The 17,348-nt window shown below is 51.4% G+C and overlaps 1 long non-coding RNA gene across 1 annotated transcript in view; it reads left to right on the top strand.

Annotated features, from left to right (window-relative positions):
* The window catches only part of LOC149352940 (uncharacterized), a 118,905-nt gene extending 102,185 nt beyond the window's left edge, over positions 1–16,720 (top strand). The window contains exon 3 of the long non-coding RNA XR_016290889.1: positions 16,473–16,720. This is a non-coding gene — a long non-coding RNA (uncharacterized LOC149352940). The remainder of the gene's footprint in view (positions 1–16,472) is intronic.
* The last annotated feature ends 628 nt before the right edge of the window (positions 16,721–17,348 follow it).

Here is a 17,348-nt window from a genome sequence, read left to right as displayed (position 1 = left end):
CTGTTCTCACAGACCTCCTTGCACAGTGGTGTTTGCCACTTGTTGATCACATTTGCTTTCGCGTCGAGGGATACGCTGCGGCGCGCCGCCGCTCCAACGCTCCATGTATCTCCAGCCGGGCGTCGCGCCGCCGCGACGTTTTCTGCCGCGCGAATGTCGTCGAAAAAAACGCCGCATGTATCCCGGCCTTAAGAGCGCCCAAACTGAAACCTTGGTGCAGGCTGAAACTCTCTGGTACCTCATGCACGACACAACTCTGATAATATAGGGTTCTTCAGAAATTTAAAGGAACACTAGCTGTTCTTTTCTGGTGGAAAATTGGGTAGTTGGGGAATTGTGACGTATATGTGCAAGTGACGAAAGACACAAAACTCCGCCTCTCCCGTAACCGAGAGTAGAGTAAGCATGAAATGTTTACGGGCATAATGCGAAGCGTACGCGGACACGACGAGACGCAGACCTGACAAGAATGTATATGCAGCGCGTTCGAAACTGTCCGAAGTGCGTAGAGGCGAAAGCGTTTTCAGCACCACTTTGCGTATGTGACACTGGTGATGTTACCACTGGATTACATCACACATAATTCATGACGAAGTAATGACAAATTACTGATTAGTGTGTAACGACTGATTAATGACTAAATACTAATAAACTGCTAATTAATGACGCTTAAGCTTCGCCTTTAGGAGTGGAACGCGACAGCGTGTTGTAGCGCTGCCAGGCAGTCCGCGGAACGCCACCACCCGTTCGGCGTGATGCTTCGTCCTTTGAACGCGACGCTTTTTGAGGAAAGGAAATTACGCAGTAATTCTCTGCCATCTCGGCGGACACCCCAGCCGCACCTTACAGGAAGGTAGGAACGCCACCACCCGTTCGGCGCGATTCCTTGCCCTTTGAACGCAACGTTTTTCGAGGACAGGAAATGGAGCAGTAATTCTCTGTCATCGCGGTGGACACCCGAACCGCACCGCACAGGAAGGGAGGAACGTCACCACCCGTTCGGCGCGATGCGTTGCCCTTCGAACGAAACGCTTTTTGAGGAAAGGAAATGGCGCAGTAATTCTCTGTCATCTCGGTGGACACCCGAACCGCACCATACAGGAAGGGAGGAACGCCACCACCCGTTCGGCGCGAAGCTACCGGCGCTTGTATGCCGGTCCTGTAGGAGGGCTTAGAGAGTCTCGTTAAATCTCGTACGGTGCCCGGATGTTCTCGTTTCAGTGCCCGGATGAGTGGAATTCAGTGCCCGGATGTTGGCTCTCGGTCTTGGCGTGACTATCACCACACTGCCGACAACGGGAGCTAAAAGCATTTCATGCTTAAATATTGTGGCATGTATGTGCTTTTTGCACGCGTTATTAGAAATCGGAAATTATAATTCCGTGCATTATCAAACGCACAGCTCGACTGATATCTTGATAAACATTGAGAAGGCACTGGCAGCAGCTATTTTTTGTGACTCGTTCGGAGACCAACCAGCGCTTGCATGCCGGTCTCGTAGGAGGGCTTAGAGAGTCTCGTTAAATCTCGTTAAGTCTCGTACGGTGCCCGGATGTTCTCGTTTCAGAGCCCGGATGACTGGAATTCAGTGCCCGGATGAATGGATTTCAGTGCCCGGATGAGTGGATTTCAGTGCCCGGATGATGGCTCTCGGTCTCGGCGTGACGTCACCACACTGCCGACAACGGGAGCTAAAAGCTTAAAAAAAAATTCTTCCGAGTGACACTTCATTCAATAGAGCGTGACTTCCTATCTCACTGTCGTATAAGGGCTGTCGAATGCGATCGGATGTATGTTTAGCGAACTGGAAATAGCTGTAATGGCAATGCTTCTCATGGAAGAGTAGGAGTTATAAAAAGTAGTTACTGACGCACAGTCATCGCAGTGCTGGAATCCAGGATGCTGTCGCCATACTCTCCGTGGAGAAACGGGCATCTGAAAGTGAGAATAAGCCTGCGCAGAAGCGAACATATAAGAAAGCTCAACCTTAGAAACTAGTACACGGAAAGTTAGCAAAGAAAAACAAAGGTGGAAAACAAAAAGACATTGCGCAAAATTGAGGAGGAATCAATAATTAAACACAATATCACTGTTTTCGGCAGTTCTCATCCGATGGAGGTAGTTGCACTGGCCAAGAGTCCTTCGTAATGTAAAAATAAAGGTTAACTTGTCTACAATAGCGCGATTTGTATTCGTAATTAAACTGGAAGGAGCTTAAACTCAGAATTTTAACGCGAAGGATTCGAAACTAGAAGGATCCGTCGATTTGTTGTCGTTTGCTCTTGCTGCAGGTTATTTGCTGACCGGGACAGCCTGCGTCAGTAAAGATTTTTTTGTATTTTAATATCGTCACTTCCCACCGATGAAGGAAAACAGTATCCGAGTACTATAGGCTGCGCGCAAGCTGAAGGGAGTCATGCATGCGCACTGGAAATGAGGCCCGGTATCTGGGAGCCAGTACCACGACTGGGGCTTTATTGCTTTCATTCTTCTTCTTTCGTTATTTCTTCTCTTCCTCCTCTGCAAACGGAATCCACAGGGAAATGTATAATGACCACCTTCAAGCTCAGTTTCAGTGGTCATTGAACTTAACCAGTACCGTATGTTTGCTCAGCAGAGGTAAGCGCTATAATTCCGGAACGAATCGCGCGACCCATCTAACATACGGCCGTGGTCCCGCAGGGTTTGTTCTTGCCTCTGGCCAATTGATGCAGAGGGAGCTGCACAGAGGAAGCTGCGTCCATCCGTAACTCGTGACTGCAGCAAAGGCAGTTTTCATGGGGCCGGTGTTCTTGGGTGACTTTCCCTCGGGGAGGCACGTGATGGGAGAGAGAGAGAGCTGGGCAAAAAGAGGAACACAAAGAGACGACACCGAAGCCGTTCGTCGCCCTATCTATAGAGCGCTCTACATCACAACCTATCACCAGCTTGTCTACGGCCGGGCCCTCTTGCTCAAGGGCACATCCTCGGAGCGGATGTTGTCCGCGGTTCAAAGTGCTTCCAGCCTGGCTGCAGCCCCGGGGCGCTTCGCAGCGCATGCCGTCGGCGTCGGCTGCTGACGGACGTGCCGACATAAAAGTGACCCGCTGAAAACGACCGGGGAGGGAGGGTTGCGCAGCGCCGGCCCTTCTTGTTTGCTCGCTGGCGGAAAAAGAAGGAAACCGAGCGCGCCGTGGAGCTTCTCCGCAACTGCGAGCGACGGACTGGCGCAGTCCGCGCAGGTAGCCCAGGACGGGCCAGCGCGGACGGGAGGGGAGCTCCGCAGCGCCCCTGAAAAGCACCCAGGGCGCCTCGTAAATTACGCGTCGGCGAACGCAAATGGAGCACTCCGCGCGGAGCCTTCGATTTCTTCTTATCTTTCCTAGTCGCATTTATTATCCGCGCGCTTAATGACACCATTAAAACAGGTGCCGTAAAATCAGGCCCTCGCGCGCGGACCACCCAGCAGGCCTGGGTGCCCGGCCGATAATTTTCGGGTGCGCGCCCGGCGAGGTGAGGAGCCGCTGTCCACCACCGCCAACCCGCGGGGGGTCCCCGTCATACTTCCCCCCTCCCCCTCGGCCGGTTGCGTGCACCGCTGGCGGAACCCAGCGCGCCTCCGGCCGCGCTTCCCCGCGTAAGGCACCAGCCCTCGAACAATGGCGATGAGCTGCTTGCCATGATCCCTGTCGCTGTTGCTGCGAAATATACTCTGGAACGTCTCAGAAGATGATGAGTGTTTCGAAGTTCTTCTTGAACACGGGATCGGTAAGTTCGAGCACTGCCTAAATTTGCGGACACATCGGAGTTGGTTTTACTGTACGCAACGCTGCTAAAGTCCTTCAGGGATTGATAGGATCACTAGGTTCGATTGCTCGTCGGCTGGGACGAGCCCTTCTCTTTCCTAGAGAATACTGACCGGCCTCCTAGCCCCTGACCAGCGCCTGCTTCGGAACCTTCGGTCCATTAATGCGCAAGGGACTCGACGACTTCGAATGAAAAGCGCCATGAGAAACTCAGCCAGTGGACAAAAACCGTGCCAACGCATCCCGCTGTCGTTGCTCGCACCTGTCCTGACCTATCTCACAAAACTGACCGCGGCTGCAGCATCTGCTGTGCTGCGTGCAACTCCGGAGCAGCCAGACTCTCGCTCGCCGGCAGTTGACCGCCGCGGAGCACCCACGGAGGCGAGTACCGCTGCCAAGCTGGGCCCTTGGCGCGAAGAGCGCCCCGCGCGCTCCTAATTACGAGCCAAGAAAAGAGTGAGCGATGGAGGGCCCTGTTTTTCGAGAACGCGTCGCCATGCGTCTTCTGCTTGGGGAGGCGGTGCCGATTCTGGGGCACCCGCGGCGACGCTGAGCGCGCGCGCCCACCCCTGCAGTCGGCCGCCGGCCCGCCGTGCTAGCGAGGGGGCGGGGTAACGACACTCGACTACGGCGCGAAGGCAGCGCTCCTCGATGGCCCTCCATCTCCTCCTGCCCATTTCTAGCACTCGTTTACCTCGCTTCGGTTTGTCCACCCGTGGTCCTCCTTTTCGTCATGGAGAGAGATACAGGCAGCAGCCTGCGCTGCGTTACCATTAATCCTTCAGCCGAAAGGAAGAGAAAAAAAGTGGAATGCTGGAATGCCGACAGCCGCGAATGAACAACATTTTGACTATGGCCGACCTGTTGGCGCTACACGCCAGCGTGTAGAGTAGCAGCGGAGGACTTTCTCACGTCAGTCAGTGCGGCCCTTGGCGTCGCGTATTGAAGACAATCGAGCACGCAACGTGCGACACATTGAGCGGGGCTGCGTGTAGCGGCTATGCATGCCAGTCTGCATGCGGTTGCGCCCACGGAGCTGCACGAAGACGCCTGCCCGCCAGCCGCCGCGCACAAAGGCGGCAGAACGAAAGAAAATCATTCACTGCCTTCGATTCTGTGAGAGACGCCGACGACGTCAGCGCGCGATCCGCTCCAGTGGGTGCCTTTGTGCGCCGTCTCCCTTCTCCCCCATGCGAAACAGCGTTCGCGAACGATTCTCCCAGTCCAGAACAGCGCGGGTTACGTTTTGCGGCGCGGCGCCGAAGAGAACGCGAGAGTTGGAGCTCGAGGAGGGGGCTGGAAGCGGGGTAATCTTGTATCACGCTGCTACCCGCGCGGGACCCATCAAACGGCCCCTGTCTGTAGCGCAACTCGAAAGTTCCATTCTACACTTGTGCTAGTGCCGCTCGAACGAACCAGTGATCGAACGGACAAGTGGCGAAGGAACAAAACGCAGTCGCGGTAGCCGTTCCGCCGTTCCTTTCAACCAAGGCTGCTATTGCTTGCTGCTGCGGCTGCCTCAAAGACTGGCCGCCTGTCTGCCTGCTTGTTGCCGACGGCTGTAACTACACTGCCGTGGTGTGGAAGGCACTTTGGGTCTTGAGGGATGTGTTTGCGTGCAATGGTTGGACGTTAGGTATAGCTACATCTGGCACGGCGACAGAAGGAAGGGAGCCAAAAGGGGAACGGGGGCAAGGAGCGCCCTGTTTGAAGTCGCGGTGACAACACCACTGAAAGTGCACATTGACTTCGGAGGGGTCCTTTGCTTCGAGCACCTCAACTGGGTCCGGCCTGCAGAAGGCCTCGGCCTCGTTTTCTGTGCTGACGACTCTTGCCCTGAGCCTGAACACAGCCGCAGCCAAAGAGCTGCCTGAGATCGGAAGAAGGATAGAGTTCACACTGCGCCACGGATCGCCTTTGCAAAAGGCCACTCTGAGGCCTTTAGTAGGCGCAGTAAAGTGACTGCAACGTTCAGGAATAAAAAACAGCTGGGTGCCAAGGGCTTGCGCTTTAATTAAAACAGAAAAAGCTCCGACTCAAGTACAGTTCAACACAGGTCTGTAGTTTCCTTACAAAATGGCAATGGCTTAGCTCAGCTGGGCCAGGATATAGTTAGCGAAAGCAGTTTCGTCTAGTGACATTTCGGTAGCGACGTAGCATTTCGGCTGGCGAAGCGAGCAGAGGCGAGCGCAACGACAAGACAAGCGGTGTGACGTCATACCAAACGGCGGCGGTGGCTCCGCGGCAAGGCGCGCGGAGTGACGTCATGCCAGATGGCGCGGCGAGCGCGCGGCGTCCGCCACTGCGGCGGTTGCTAGGCAACGGCTCCAGGTCGGTCTCTGTGCCTCCTCGGAGCACCGCCGCAGCGAAATCGCAAGTCCGTGGCCAATGTAGCTTTCGCTACAATAACGAAGTTTGCGCCGCTGCTGCAACTAACTGCCATTCTTGATGGGACAATGACAAAAAATTGACTTTGGTCTGTATCGAAAGGGTACTGCGTCCTAATCACAATAAGGCCACTCTCACCGAAGAAGGACCTATTATAAGCTACAAAAGGCCAAACCACAAAATAAAGTTGTCGCCATCACCGGCCGATTTCGCGAGTAAACTGCATGCATCGACAGCGACTTTTGGCGCGGACCCCAAAGGCTATTGGCTACACCGACATTCACTTCGAAACGGTGCCAACCAGTCCTTCTATAGGTGTGGACGCTACGTTTTAAATGACTGGTGGGAATATAGTAAACTCCAATTATCGTGGTGATAAATGAGTATTTGCTGCTAGACAAATGTGAACAAACCGAATAATTAAGAGGCAGAGAATGAATTTTTATTGAGAAAAATAGTTTAATGGAGTTTTCCTCGGCATCCCTTCAAGTAATATGAGCGCACGACGCCCAAACCACTCGAGTTGCAGAGAGCGCTGCATTTGCTTACACTGTGACTGGAAGCAGGGCAACTCCATACACAAGCTGCCCAGAGGCACGCTGAGCGTTAAGAGTAAAAACTGCGCTTGAAATGAAAGTTTAATACGCTCCGCAGCAGAACAGATACGGCGCTGGTAACTTATTAAAGAGAGGGTTTATAGTTTCGCGACACTTTTCTTTCATTTTTTCATTTTATCTTTCTTTCGGCCTTGTTTCTGTTCTCTCGGGCTGACTTCCATCATATACCAGCTCACCCGCAACTAAAGTGCTGGAGCTGGCCACTTGCTTAAAGGTATGTTAGGCCGTGCACTTTCCGGTTTCGACCGAGCAACACCGATAAACATCTGCCGGTAAAAAAAAAATAAAAAAAATCATGGAATCGAGTAACCGAAACGCACCGATTTCTGGTCATATTGAGGCTAGCCGACAACCACTTTCGCCGAGAAGCTTTCCTGCTCTTTTCGTTTTCATAGCACGGAAACACTAGGAGACACTCAGAACATTATGCCTATCGGCGTGAATCCCTCCGGAAGAATTCGTTTCCTCTTTCAAAGAGTGCAGTGGACACGACTGGTCACCTAAGCGCGGACAGCAGACTCGATTCGAGAAAATTTTTATCCGTTGTAGCGAATTTGTTGGTGTGGTGCGCTCCAATACGCTGAAGAAAGCTCATTCGCTAGAGTTCAGTGGCAAAAGGATTAGCCGTATTCGTGAAGAGTGCTGGATCACGGCTGTCACAAAGAGCTGTCATGAACCACGGCGTAATTCCAACGCTCTCTATCATTTATCAGGTCTTGAACTGAAGAAGCTCTCAACAGGTGGTTTTCTGCCGGGCTCTCGCCAATGTTATGAAGCATTTGCGCCTATAGTTCCCGTTTGCAAGAGCAATGACCTCCAAAGGCTGAAAGCACTTGCCCAAACTCTGAAATATTCGCAATAACTTCTGATAATGGCCTTTCTATACGGTACATCTACCTCGTTACTCGTGGCTATGACGATGTCTTCTCCTGCAAAAAAAGTTGTATCAGGCACCAGTCGCGGGCCTCTGGAGCGTAGACAGCCTAATGTATACATGGCAGACGACCTAAGCATGTAGCTCCCAGCACTTTTACATCATTCTGCAACGTTCTCAGACAAGTTACTTAAGAACATGTAGCGAAGCACCTATACAATGGACCAATACGAAAGGAACGAGGGCTAGTTGGTTGTTCATTCCAAGCGATTCCCTGCACATTGAGCACTCACTATAACTTGCGGTTCATAGGTGACCCCTATACTAATGTTCAAATTGCTGACCCTTCTGGAAATCGTGTTGCCAGAGCAATTTGAACATTACGAATATAGACGTGTAGTGCGGTACGAATGCTCCTTGAACAATTTTCAGCCGGACGTTCCAAACATGCCGCCTTATATTGTCAGTACTGTCCGCGGTGTTCTATTCCGGAATCTACACACGTGCAACTGGCCTGTAATTTCCTGAGCGGATTCTACTTCTCAAATGGCAATGTGGAACGATCATTTTGGCAGGTGAGGGCTGCCAGCGCAAAGATGCTGACACAATCAAGTCAACAAGATCAACAAGGGTACCACTGAAACCAACTTGCATGGCGTGTGTGTACCAATGAGGAAAAAAATAATTGGTGCTCGTTGCTTCTGTCACCCATCTGGCAAACTTTGCGAACTGTTTTGGGCCGATAATCACCGCTTTTAGCGTTCTCACCACACACCAAGCTGAAAAACGCCGATTTTGCACAAAAGGAAAAAAAAAAAACGCCGAAAAACATCGGCCAATTTTTCTCAATAATAAACACCGGAAACTACACGGCCCAGCTACAGTCAGAAGCGAACCCGGTCGAAAACTGCTTACAAAAAGAGAGAGGGAGAGAGAAAATACTTTAACGCTCGTAAGAAAAGACATCTTTATCAAAAATGTATGACAGCCTGCGTGCCTGTGCATGATTGTTCCGCTTTCATGGCGCACAGCGCAAAGGCCACTACTTTGTTTCGCCAGTCGGACGAGCGGATGTCATTTGCCGTCAAATTCTTTTCCCTCATGCGAGTCCCGGGCGGCGTTCCCTCTCATTGGTTTACCGGCCAACGTCGTCTTCATTGCCGTGCGTGTCAAGTCGCAGTTTTTGCGCGCGGCCTTCTAAAATTACACGCCACGTCTTACGCATCCTCTCTAAAGCTCTTTTTTTCCCCTTCTTTTTTCTCTCCTTTTCCACCGCTTTTTTTTCCCGACTGTCTCTCCTTCCGCCCGTAATACCATTCGCGGGCGAGCCAGCGCGCACCCTTACCGCTTGGCGTGTTTTTCGTGATCCCTAAATAGACTTTGAACACGCAGCAACGAGCACTTTGTACATGGGTTTCGGACGGCGAGTCCAGATATACGCAGCGCGCGGGCGCATGTTTGAGTGTGCGTGGCGTTTCGACAGGACCCCCTCGGTTCTTCTGGGAGAGCGGCTTCGCCTAATAGACCGCGCGCCGCCGTCGACAAACATGCCTCACACAGCCACGCCACGCTTGCGGAGAGCGAGGGCAGGAGCCCCCCCCCCCCCCCCCCCCCCACCGAAAGGCAGCAAAGAATAAATAAAAAAACGTACAGTGAAATGAAAGAAAGCGTGGACGGAAAGGAAACTGGGCCAGCGTTGACGAGAACGGGAGAGACCTGCAAGAACGGAAGTACACAGCGAAACCATTGGACGCGCTCGCACAGAGACAACAAAAAGGACGAGTACGGCGCAGCCACCGTTTGCAAAATTCCCGGGAGCCGTGCATGCGTGTTTTGCTTCGGTTTGGGGACTGCGTGCGGTTGGTTCCTTCGCCATCTGCGGGTGCGCGCAGGGACGGACGCCACGCGCCTCGCGTGCCTAGCTGACATTGTGCCCTCGATCACTGTCTTTCACGAAGATCGTGACACGCGGCTGTCTTTTCTGCGCCGCGCTCTCCTCGCAATATATACGGGATCTCCGAGATGACCCCGGCAAGAGTGCAGTCATGTCTGGGTTATCCGGACAGCTTGGTTCCCCGGGAACGGTGTCCGGTTAACGGACGCCGGGCGTCGCGGACTATAGACGATTTCCCTTTTGCCGCGAAAATCTCGGAGCCCTATAAGTTATGCCGAAAAATAAAAGAAAACGGGAATAACGTTGATCTCTCTTACTTTACTGTCGAAATAAAAGTGTGCTATATAGAGGGTGATTTTTTTTAATCTTTAGAGATTTTTGTTTTCAAACTGTGACAGATACTGCACCCACAGATACGTCGGTGCAGTCCGAAGAGCTGGATTATACAGCAAAGCAGACAATATTCGTACTTGATATGACGATTAATTAATTAACTTGAATCCAATGATAAACTTTGTATTTTTAATTTCAGAGGGCAATATTATTAATCAGTAATGTGGCTCGAAATACCGAACATCATAAATACGGATTTGAAAGCTTGTTGAGTTGGCTTTCCTGCATTATATAAGTACAAAATTGCGTCGCTGCGCGTGGTATCGTCGCCGAAATCAAATTAACTTATTCTACATCATCAAGTACACCAACGGCGCCTACATTTCACGCATAAGAAGCAGGAGGAAAGCGATTTTATAAATATGCAATGCGAGAAATGAAACTCAACGAGCTTTCAAATGCGTATTTTTGATGTCCGATATTTTGAGCCACATTACCGATGGAGAAAATTTAAAAACACAGCTACCTTCGGTGTTGACGGTCATCTTTTTTTAAATATAACGTTGTATCCTAAAATGAAAATAAAAAGTTTATTCGTTAATTTTAGTTAATTGAATGTTTAATTATTGATGCATCCATGTAAGGTGCATTATGTCCGCCTTCCTGTACAACCCAGCTCAATCGATTGCACCGACGTATCTCTGCTGTCTCGTTCTTTCGATATTTGCCTCAGATATTTGCCATTTCGCAGCAGTGACAAAACGCAAAACTAGATATATAACCTAATGGAAATCATTAAAGGATAACTAAATAAGATACCTTGTGACGCCGTGCATTTTTCCATCAGCGGGTTAATCATTCAAACAGGCTTCTGCTGAGACATTCCTCCTGACAAATATTTTACACGACCTTGTTTGCGCGCCTCAAGGGATGTAATTCGCAAAAAAAAAAGAGAAAAAAACACCTCCACTCCATCCTCTCTCAGATCACTGCTCTTTTCATCTCCCCGATGCCCTATCGAGGCGTCTCTGTTTCGGCTTTCGCTTTGTTCGCTCTTCTCTCCGCGCCCATGCACCCAGAGCGCCCTCAAAGAGCCGCCGCAGCAGCGGTGAATGCGTGGCTTTGTGGCGCGGCCACCCTTACGGAGGACTGGCATGCCGCGGCGGCCCGCACTCACTCTATTTTGGAGGCGAGACCGATTCTCAAGAGGCGCCGCTGCGCTGCGGATTATCCCGCCTCGACGCAAAGAATGGCTGCGGCCTCCCTTTGCGGGTGTAGGGGGTGGTGCGCACCCCCCCGTCCCCTTTCTGCATCCTTCTCCTTCGGCGGAAGGATTACAAGCGACGGCCCTCAAGCGTACCAATCGGCGGAGCGGCTTCCGACACCTTTGCGACCGGCCCGCGCACGCTAGTAGCCACTGCTGCAGCCCAGTGTGGTGTGCATGCGTCTCGTCGCGCCCAGCTTGTGTCGACGCATTGTCGCCGGGTGCCGCTTTTGTCGGCTCCGCACCGACGCCTCCGAGGAGACTGCCGGGCCGAAATCCTTTCAGGTAGCCCCCGCTGGTCCCAGGGGTGCCCTTGTGCGCTGCAGTCGCCGCCGCTGGTTCACTCGGTCTGCTGGGCCGCGGAGGCGCGACTTGTTTGTTGGGAGGGGGGGACACACAAGAAGCTGCTGACCTGGGCCTTGTAATTTTCGTGTCGCCTCCGATATGGCGCACAAAGCGGAGGTGCTCAGACGTTTCTAAACGGTACACGCGATTAGGTCTGCACTGGCTAAACGCCCGGACATGGAAAGAGGCGAAGCGCGCCCCTTCTCGGTCTCCTTTGCGACTATCTCCCTGCGCTGGCTGTTCTGTGAGTGCGGGGTTTCTAGTCGACTGACGCCGGCGGCGGGCTTAGTTGTCCTTTTGTGCGTCGGCTTTCGTTTTATGTGGTTCGAGCCGGCTTTGGCTGGCCACCGATGAGGCCAATCTGCGATGAAGCCGGCGGCGCATTCGTGAGCGTGAGTCCGGCTGCATTGGTCGGAGAAATCGGCGCGAAACACTTGCGCGACAGATGCGGGGCCTTCCGGTCGACCAAGTCGGGTTTCATTGTGTGAGATCAAGATTTAGGCGATGATAGACCTTCGCATTGAGCTACTCCCTTTCTCATTCTTGCCGTACCTGCTAAAACCGCGGCGCCCTGTCCGTGTGTGTCAGCAAGCAGTTCTCTGTGAGACGGACAGCTGTGGCAGCATACCGTTCTCTCCGTCGGCTTTCATGACCGCATAACTGAGCGTACGTGTTTGTCGCTTTTTAAATCCACTCGAAGCCTCCTCGCCTTGAAACGCGAGTTTGAATCGAAAGAGCTTTTAAAGGGCCACTGCCCAGGGTCCGGACATTTTTGAAAAACAAGCCCACTGCATAGATGAGGCATCGAAGATAACCTCTGCAAAATACTAGAGCCATGCGCGCCCCGAAAAGCTGCGAAAATTCAAATCAAAGCCCGCTCGTTCTTTCCTTCAACAAAAACGGGCCCGGCCCACTACTCTGAACCCCGCTGACGTCATGGGGGGCTACTTTCGCTAAAGGCACTCCATTGGTGCATCGTTCTGACTGACGGGAGAAGGTTCGGCGTAGCCTTGGCGTCGCGTCGTCTGCACAACGCTTTCCGCAGCGCCTTCTGTTCTGGCTCATGCCTACAAACCCGCATGAAGGAACAAAAAAAAAAAAACTGCGGAGGGAGCGTGCGGCGACAGCCTTGAACCCTAGCCATAAAAAGTAAAAAAATAGTAAAACTGAGGGAGTTGGTTCGCCCCCCCACAGACACCGCTTATCCTCCATGCATCTTGCGTACGCCTTGACTCCAATGAACGACATGGGCCTCGGAGCGGAGAAAAGACACATACACACAGAACACAAACACATGAAGAAAAGGAAACGGGCGGTTGCCGGGCCCGCACTTCGCCGTGTGTTTCGAACAGAACCGACTTCCGCCCCTCCGCTCGTGAAGCGGTGGGGAGGCCTAAAAGAAAGATGAAAAGGTGGCTCGTTAACTGGGAATGACAAACAGATGTATGAAAGGATGCGCTCGCTAACAAGTTTAGGTGGTCGAGCCGATCGCGCCTCTCGATCGCTCAGTGTGCGGAGAAAATGCAAAAACCAAGAAAAGAATTCTATTGAAGGCGGGGCCATGACGTAGCCCCTGTGACGCACTCCACAGACACCACGCCTCCGGCTTACATCGGAGAAGGAAGGGGTGATTTTGCCTTGCCGAGCCTACTCGACGAGGAGCGGGAGAGAAGAATTTCGAGGAGGGAATGGAAGGAGAGGAGGCTCGCTCAAAGAGAGGTAGAGAGTGTCTGCTGCCCGGGGGTGGGCAGTGGCCCTTTAAAGGGCCACTGACCAGGGTCCGGACATTTTTGAAAAACAAGCCCACTGCATAGATGAGGCATCGAAGATAACCTCTGCAAAATACTAGAGCCATGCGCGCCCCGAAAAGCTGCGAAAATTCAAATCAAAGCCCGTTCGTTCTTTCCTTCCTTCAAAAACGGGCCCCGCCCACTACTCTGCACCCCGCTGACGTCAAGGGTGGCTACTTTCGCTAAAGGCACTCCATTGGTGCATCGTTCTGACTGACGGGAGAAGGTTGGGCGTAGCCTTGGCGTCGCGTCGTCTGCACAAGGCTTTCCGCAGCGCCTTCTGTTCTGGCTCATGCCTCCAAACCCGCATGAAGGAAAAAAAAAAAAACTGCGGAGGGAGCGTGCGGCGACAGCCTTGAACCCTTGCCATAAAAAGTAAAAAATAGTAAAACTGAGGGAGTTGGTTCGCCCCCCCCTCCCCCCCCGCCGTGATCACGTCACGAGAAGCTCTGCGTGCGCGCTCCCTTCTCAGTTTCTTTTCTTCTATGCGAGCCCCCCAAAACAAGGTTTTAATTAGTAGTGCAGCAGAGCCTTTCCCTCGCTCGTCCACTTGAGCGCTCCGCATAGACACCGCTTATCCTCCATGCATCTTGCGTACGCCCTGACTCCAATGAACGACATGGGCTTCGGAGCGGAGAAAAGACACAAACACACAGAACACAAACACACATGAAGAAAAGCAAACGGGCGGTTGCCGGGTCCGCACTTCGCCGTGTGTTTCGAACAGAAACGACTTCCGCCCATCCGCTCGTGAAACGGTGGGGAGGCCTAAAAAAAAAAATGAAAAGGTGGCTCGCTAACTGGGAATGACAAACAGATGTATGAAAGGGTGCGCTCGCTAACAAGTCTAGGTGGTCGAGCCGATCGCGCCTCTCGATCGTTCAGTGTGCGGAGAAAATGCGACGACGCTGTTTCAGCCCGAGCAGCAAAAACCAAGAAAAGAATTCTATTGAAGGCGGGGCCATGACGTAGCCCCGTGACGCACTCCACAGACACCACGCCTCCGGCTTACGTCGGAGAAGGAAGGGGTGATTTTGCCTTGCCGAGCCTACTCGACGAGGAGCGGGAGAGAAGAATTTCGAGGAGGGAATGGAAGGAGAGGAGGCTCGCTGAAAGAGAGGTAGAGAGTGTCTGCTGAGCCGGGGTGGTCCGTGGCCCTTTAAGGCCATACCTTTGAGCCTTCTCGTGCTCTTCTGGTCAGATGCTAAGCGCTCATAACAGCTACACATTCACCGTGCATTTAACTACTGGCCCTCTTAATAAATCTCGATAGTTCTCTGCTCTGTTTTTTTTTTCTTCCTTTACGGGACGTTGCCGCACGGTGGAAAGAAAACAGTGAAAGAGATATTAACCTCCAAATGAGGTGAAGAGAGTGAGAAAAATCTCGCTCAGTGATGTTCCGGCTGCTCTATGCACATTCGTAAAGAAGGTTGTTTAAAGGAATTGGAGGGACCATGTCTCCTACAAACATGCGCTGTTATGCGAAAGGAAAAACTTTTGTATGATATCCCAGGTTCGTGTACTTTGTCGCAAATAATTGCTAGCCATAAATAATTGTACGTTACAGCGGCAGGTGAAACAGGGCGCTCCTCTGCAATTCGAGGAAACTCTCGATCGTCTCAAAACAGAACAGTGCAAAACTGGCATAGCCATCGAAGTGCACAAAACAATCACTGACTCTCAATTAGGCTTTAATCTTTATCTCCTTCAGAAGAAATTCCCCTCGTTTTGTACTTCGTTCACCACGAGACGCACCGTCTGACCTGGCGGTTGTCGCTGCTCGAAAAAAAAAACGAAAGAAAACGATTTGATTTCTGTCTAATATTCACGACATGCAAATCGCTGCCTCCTCCTCATTATTAACCGTCCCTCGAGGAAAGAAATTGAAAAGAAATGAGCAGAAACGGCGAAGAAAGAAACACTGGCCAAACGAGAACTCGTGCCATTTCTTTTTATTTATTAATTTATTAATACTGCGGAGTCACGCAAAACCAGGACGACGGACAAAAGGGGAGAGAACACACACCAACAACACAGGCGCTATACATGTAGAAAGATGCCCGAGGAACTAGAAATATGATTCACTAGGGTGGAAATTTGGGCAAGTCGGTATTGATCCATAACATAAGAGTAGCGCCTTGCCCAAATTTCCACCCTGGTGAATCATATTTCTAGTTCCTCGGGCATCTTTCTACATGTCTAGCGCCTGTGTTGTTGGTGTGTGTTCTCTCCCCTTTTGTCCGTCGTCCTGGTTTTGCGCTACTCTTATGTTATGGATCAATACCGACTTGCCCAAATTTCCACCGAATCATATTTCTAGTTCCTCGGGCATCTTTCTACATGTCTAGCGCCTGTGTTGTTGGTGTGTGTTCTCTCCCCTTTTGTCCGTCGTCCTGGTTTTGCGCTACTCTTATGTTATGGATCAATATCGACTTGCCCAAATTTCTACCCTGGTGAATCATATATCTAGTTCCTCGGGCATCTTTCTACATGTCTAGCGCCTGTGTTGTTGGTGTGTGTTCTCTCCCCTTTTGTCCGTCGTCCTGGTTTTGCGCTACTCTTATGTTATGGATCAATACCGACTTGCCCAAATTTCCACCCTGGTGAATCATATTTCTAGTTCCTCGGGCATCTTTCTACATGTCTAGCGCCTGTGTTGTTGGTGTGTGTTCTCTCCCCTTTTGTCCGTCGTCCTGGTTTTGCGCTACTCTTATGTTATGGATCAATACCGACTTGCCCAAATTTCCACCCTGGTGAATCATATTTCTAGTTCCTCGGGCATCTTTCTACATGTCTAGCGCCTGTGTTGTTGGTGTGTGTTCTCTCCCCTTTTGTCCGTCGTCCTGGTTTTGCGCTACTCTTATGTTATGGATCAATACCGACTTGCCCAAATTTCCACCCTGGTGAATCATATTTCTAGTTCCTCGGGCATCTTTCTACATGTCTAGCGCCTGTGTGGTTGGTGTGTGTTCTCTCCCCTTTTGTCCGTCTTCCTGGTTTTGCGCTACTCTTATGTTATGGATCAATACCGACTTGCCCAAATTTCCACCCTGGTGAATCATATTGCTGCGGAGTCGCTTTGACTCCAAGCATGGGGTGGACACTAAATATCCCAATGAAATACCATAAAATACCTTCTCTTGATCGACTTACTGGTACGTGGTCTTCTTGTTATCACGCAGGATGAAGAGGCCCGTTTCCTTTCTGTGGTCCTCTTGAAATCGAGCGAGGACCACTCGGTCACCGGAGGACGCTCTGAGCACTGCTTCGCAGCCTCCGGACGGCATCCACTGACTGAGCACACCGGGTCTGCTACAGAGGATGCCTGAGCTCCCTTGGTTTCTTCTACCACAGACCTTCACCCACTCTCTGTGGCTGCAGCCGTGTTCGCCACGGCTGGAGATGAGCAATAAAGAAAGCACCAAGGTTCTCTGTGACATCACGCAGTGTTATAGAGCCGAGTTGCAAACAGATTTGGGGTGAGCCGGTGGATTAGATATGAATGTTGCACGCGAACTTTTCTTATCGGGCTCCGCTTACAATGGCTCCCTCAGGCAGGATGCTCTCACACAACTGCGCTCCGATTTCGCCAGAGTATAGCTTCTCTCACAATTAGGCAGATGACCTGGTCCCGTTGGAATCTTCCGTAGACACATTCCATGTGTAATGCACGTTCTTAGCTTGCGTTGGTAAGGCTGTCGTTGAGTAATGTAATAATAACAGTAATCAGAACAAATTTGTAGCAGTTAGTAATTAAATACTGCAGCAAGTAACGTGACTGTATGGGCGCGCAGTCATATGGTGAGCAAAAAATTCGGGATGTGGTATTGCCTCAGCCGACGCCGAAGCATTATTTTGATTACGAGTCATGTGTGGGGGAGTTAAAACACAAAATCTGGCAAAACAATTCAGTACAGGGACTATGCCGCGTTAGAGAGCATTTAAGCTTCCGCTGCAGTCGAAAGAAAATAATTGCGTGAAAGCAAGATTTTGTAGTGTGCTCAAAAGCTTTACCTAATTCTCACCATCTTCCGGGCATCATCCGCAATGGGCATTTT

Source organism: Amblyomma mixtum, chromosome 3 (genome assembly GCF_055824585.1).
Source record: "Amblyomma mixtum isolate Tamu chromosome 3, ASM5582458v1, whole genome shotgun sequence".
NCBI lineage: Eukaryota > Metazoa > Arthropoda > Arachnida > Ixodida > Ixodidae > Amblyomma > Amblyomma mixtum.
Note: the sequence above shows the minus strand (reverse complement) of the source record. Positions and strands in the feature narration are given on the sequence as shown.